The sequence below is a fragment of the Cotesia glomerata genome, linkage group LG6, assembly GCF_020080835.1.
Source record: "Cotesia glomerata isolate CgM1 linkage group LG6, MPM_Cglom_v2.3, whole genome shotgun sequence".
NCBI classification, from domain to species: Eukaryota; Metazoa; Arthropoda; class Insecta; order Hymenoptera; family Braconidae; genus Cotesia; species Cotesia glomerata.
Window position 1 is genome coordinate 15259329 of NC_058163.1, and position 6000 is coordinate 15265328.

Sequence of the window (6000 nt, forward strand, 5' to 3'; positions counted from 1 at the left end):
TACTAACATTTGATCTCCTCTGCAACAAAATGCGAATAGAGAGAAAAAAATTCGGAAAACGGTTGACTCTAAATGCCATCCCTGCAATACCCGCTAATTCCATACCTAAACGCTTAAAGTTGCCCTGTCGACTTTTTGAGCTCTACAAGAAGAATAGTCTCTGTAGGCAGTAAAGGTCGGATATTTCAGTATGAAGTGTTTAATGTAGGGGTATGCGAATATTCGAATTTACGAATTATTCGTCACTAATCGAATCGAATTTAATCGATTTGAAATTCGAATCAAATATTCGAATAGTTCGAATTATTCGAATATTTGGAATTATTCGAATAGTTTGAATTATTCGAATAGTTTGAATTATTCGAATGTTTGAATCATTCGAATAGCTTGAATTATTCGAATAGTTTGAATTATTCGAATAGCTTGAATTATACGAATAGTTTGAATTATTCGAATAGTTTGAATTATTCGAATAGTTTGAATTATTCGAATAGTTTGAATTATTCGAATAGCTTGAATTATTCGAATAGTTTGAATTATTCGAATAGTTTGAATTATTCGAATAGTTCGAATTATTCGAATGGTTTAAAATATTCGAATAATCTGAATGTTTTAGATTGTTCGAATAGTTTAAATAATTAAAAATTCTTTTGAGAAATGGAGTAGTGTTTTTGTTTTAAAATAAAAAACTTTAATTTATTATTATGTTTGAATGACAACGACAACAGTTTAAAAAGAAATTATTATTATATTCGAAAATAAACAATTAATATTATAATTTTTTTTGTCTAAGATAAATTTTTACGTGAAAATATTAAATAACACACTGTATCTGGGGATAGTGAAGTTCTTTTCTGAGTTACTATATCTCCAGCTGAAGAAAATAGTCTTTCACTTTCAACGGACGTGGAAGGTATAGAAAGATGTCGTCTGGCTAATAATAAGAGTTGTGGAAATTTCGCGGATTCTTCTTTCCACCATTGTAGTGGATCTTTCCAGTTTCCGACTTCCGGTAAATACAGATATTGTACAATTTCTTGATCAAAAGCTCGAGCAATCGATGAATTGTGCTGCTGGCATTAATCTACGTTGCGTCGTTTCATGAAACCCCAAAATGATGAACTATCACTACCACTTGATTCTCGCGCAGGGAGTGGTTCTCCTTCATTAGTTGTTTCCAGGTTGTGATATTCTAACTACTCTTCTTTTAATTCCTTTACGAGTTCCTCTTTTTCCTTTTCATCATCATCTAAACTAAGAAAAAAATCTTTATACCTTGGGTCTAGCAAGGTACTTTTTCGATGTAGAGAGTCTTGACTAATGTCCGAAAATCTTACTTTTAAAGCGCTTAAAATATTACGGCGGAAGTTGTGTGGCATAGGGAATTTTTTATCGTAGAAATAAAGCGGAATATCATTCTCATTATCGGACTTATCTGCATCATTTTTACTTTCAGCTGAATCATTTTATGAAATTTTATCGACGTCGTCATCAGAGTTTTCTTCTTCCCAGTCGCAATCTAGATTTTCCAATGCATACTGAATACCGTATAGTATCGGCTAAATCATTGAAAGAGTTGGATAGTTTGCACCACACGCGATCGTAGTCGCTTGATATAACGGTTGAAATATATTGACGATCTCGATGATAAGTTTTCAATCCAGTCCACTTAAACTCTTTACTTTTGTGCAAACAGATAAGACATCTGATAATGGTTGTCGCAGAGTGACCATTCCTTCCAACATTTCGTATTCGGAATTCCAACATGTTGGGACCATTTGTAATAACTGCAGTGGTGGATGATCACTTAGTTTTTTTTGTGCGTTTTTTAGTTCTCTTCGAGCTGGATCAGAATGGTGAAAGTGAGTTGCAATGCATCTAGCCTAAAATAGTTTCAATAGGATTGATTATTAATAATTATCCCACTATTAAAAGTAGTAATAATAGTAAACATAATAATTATAATAATAATAATAAGTATCATAGCCTCAATAAAATAATCACAAAGATAATATTGATACGATTTGGACATCAATTAATAGTTTATCAATTAAATAGCGTGATTATCGTTGCTGAAACAATTACTTACAAATAATATTAATAAAAATTAAGTTAGCCGACATTAAAAATTTGTAGATTTTTTTTTTACTGAAAAAAATATCACAATAAAATACAAAAAAATTTTCATTCGTCAAAAACTTGAAAAACTATCAGTGCAATTATTTAAAAATATTTTTTAATTCTAATTAAGTATACAAAAAAAAAATCGAAAAATTGAAAATGTCGGCTAACTTTAAATAATAATAAAGTTAGCCGACATTTTTTATTTTTTCATTTTGTTTAATTTATTAAATTAGAATATAAAAAATTTTTTTTTAATTGCACTTAGTTTTTTAAATTTTTTACAAATGAAAATAAATATTTAATTTTTTTGTAATCATTTTTTCAATAAAAAAAATTCTAAAAATGTTTAGATGTCAGCTAACTTTATTGAAATTTATATATAATTTTATTGTCTTATTTTATTATAATTTTATTGTCTATCTAACTTTATTGTATAATGACATATAATTTTATGCTTACTATACTTTTTTAAATAAATAAATATAATACTATACTTTAGCTAATAGATCATTCAGCCCTTTGGTATGTTTTTTTGCATCATTTATATCTAAATTAAGAGTGTGAGCGAAGTGTTATGTCGGAGTGTTTTTGGGATGCGGTAGCGTAAAACGGGGAGGATGGACTAACAATGTAAAGAATACAAATTTTATAGATTTTGATTGTGGAAAGTTTCCGGACTGAAAAACCACGCCTCAGAAGAGATTGAGTGTGCGAATTAGTTTTTATCGCTTAGCGAATTCAAATATAGATAATAGAGCTTATACTCACTGTTAATGAACCTTCGGATCCTATCTCCTTGGACAGCTGCTAGTGCCTCAGGTCGGGTATCGAACTTAATCTTACGGGTAGGATTACGTCGATTTTTAATTTAAATAGTGACTCGAATATGTAGAAACTATTAGTGTTCTTAATTTGTCACGTTTTATTACAAAATATCAACAGCAATACACATAGCAACTTTAATTATTTTCACTTATGAACAATAGCAAAATTTAATTTATAATTACGGTTAACGTCCAATTTGTTTCCTTGAGGAAACAACGCGCAACTCACCAAACAAAAATTATAACTTTGATTCTAACGAACCGAACGCACTAAAGCTTTGGTGCTAGAAGCAAGTTTCTGTGAATGGATTTTATTGAATTATTATTGATTATAAATAATTCTGATTCAACCGCTGAATACACTCAAGATTAAACGGTAAATCGTGGCTATTTTTACTTAAAGTATTATAATAAAATCTAAGATAACGCTATGTCAAACCGGAACTAAATGCACCAAAGAATTAGGCGGCCAAATAGGTATATCTGGGGCGGATCAACTCAGTTAAGTGGAACTAAATGCAACAAAAATTAACTGAAATGAGAACTAGGAGTCGCCTTGTGCAGGCGTTTTTAAAGACTCTTGCTGCTGATGCGGCAAGAATCCCCATCGGTTAATTTGTCCGATGGTTTCAACTGCGGTTCTCGCGCATTATATTATCTATTATAATTTGGATTTTAGGCTTACATGCCCTAAGAATAAAAAAAAAATTTAATAAATATACGGGGCGGACATAACAGAAGCAATAAATGTGATTCCAACCCGATTGACTTATAGCACTTGATATATTCCGACCATTGTCGGTAACAAAATAGATTGGAACCGTTGGTGTATCGAGTAAATCCCATTCAGTTAACATCTGTATCAGTTCTGTTTTCAAGTATATACCAGTATGTTTTTCGAGAAACTGACTCATACCTAAAGTTATATTCTTTAATTGAAATTCTTGAGTCATGTAATATAATGTTAATGATAAATACAAATGATGACCCCGAGATGTCCATCAGTCGGTTGTAAATGACATACTCATTAAGCCAAGTTCTATGTCCCCTTTCAGTTGATTCATCAGTTTTTCTTTGGTTTTGTGGTACAATATTGGTGCAAGGCTTCTAAATAGTGTGGTCCTCGTTTTCTATTGTAGAAAAAGGTTTTAAATCCATGGAAATCATAACCATACATAACTGATCAAGCTCAGCTTTCGATGGTGAAAGTAATGCTTATAATCGTGATGGTTCTTCAGAGAGATCAGTACTCTCATAATTTTTTTTTCCGTTGATTTTTTTTTCTATGCATACGAAATACTGCTCTTTATGTTTTGCTGATAAATGATTAAACATCGGAGAAGTAGTAGCTGTGGATTAAAAAATAAAACTAAATTTAAAGTCAAAATAAGTAAATTAAGAAAAATTGGAGCATTGAAATAAGAAAAAATTATTACATGATGTCAGTTTGAAGTTTGCCGAGCATATTTTACAAATTGCTCTTCTTTCTTTATTGTCGTTGTGAAGGTTGAAGTAATTCCATGCAGGGCTTCGTGTCGATTGATTAGGTTTTTCATTATTTTGGTTGCTACATAAAGATGTTTCTTCAACAGTAACCTCCATTTGATTCTCACTAGATTCTGCTAATGCCGAGTCATGAGATGAGCGGGATACATCCATTTTTTTTTTATCAATTACAATCACTTACAACGTTTATTTTTATTTCTGTATGTATTTAAATTAAATCATATATTATAAATCTTTCTAATAAAACGAGATAGCAATTAAACTTTGTCACCTGTCAGTGACCGCAAATCAATGTTTATTTATTCTGATCTAACCAGGTGCTATCTATATTTGCAGTACAGACTATTGCATTATCATTGGTCGGTGATACTTGTCATAGAAACATTGCGCAGCATCAAGGGAGTAACGATGGCGTAGACCTCATGCCGGGAAGGCATATAGTAGAACTGACGATATTAGACTTTCATAAAGCTTGTTGTATGCGTCCCAGTAGTCACATTCAGCTTTTGCGATTGTTGAGATGGCAGTACCAGTTGCACATTTGACCTTGAGTAATACTAAGTTTAGTCCAGCAAGTCCTAGAGCGGATGAAGATATCTTGACACTTAGGAAGACTAAAGAACTAACTACATCCAGTTGATGTCCCTTGTATGTTCGAAACTCTTCGGGAATTTGCCTTGGTCTACCTGCAATTGGCTTCTATTGAGATGGCAGTTCCAGTTGCATATTTGACTTTGAGTAGTACTAAGTTTAGTCCAGCAAGTCCTAGAGCGGATGAAGATATCTTGACACCTAGGAAGACTAAAGAATTAACTACCTCTAGTTGATGTCTCTTGTATGTTCGAAACTCGTCGGGAATTCACCTTTCGAAGCCTTGAGCTTCCTTGAATGATCCAAGTGTGTGTAAGAAAATTGAAGTATCATTAGCGTATAAGATGGTCATCAGGTCAGATTGTCCGTCTATATTTAGGCCATATAGGTTTCTCTTCCGGAAGAAGTCTTCAAAGTCACAAAGAAAGAACAACAAATCTCCACCCTGAGACAAAAACTAAATTTTTAATTTTTTTTATAATTTGTGTTTTTTTTTTCTTTCTTTTCTGTTTTTTAAATTTTTTTTTTACACGGAATAGTTAAATTCCATCTCAGATTAAATCACTTTAGAATCATGGAATCCTTCGAGGACGATTCAAGAGCGTTTTTTTGTCCCGTGTTCGAAAGACTTTCCGTTCGGAGACATGGCTAGGAGAACTTTCTGTGTAGATACCTCTTTAAACGAGGAAAACCTTAATGCTCAAATACAAACCCTAGCTAAGGGATTACACGATGCCCTTCCCTACTTCAATGGAGAAGGCCCAACCACCGTGAAAGATTTTGAATTATTCGATGGGATATTAAGAAATTGGCTACCGAGTATACCAGCAGATAACCAAGACTTCTTTGCCCGCCGTATAGCCCATAAACTATTTGGACGAGCCAAGAGATTAGTTGAACATGTTGAACTAGCCTCGGTAGAAGATATCTTACTCGTGTTAGGTCGAAAACTCAA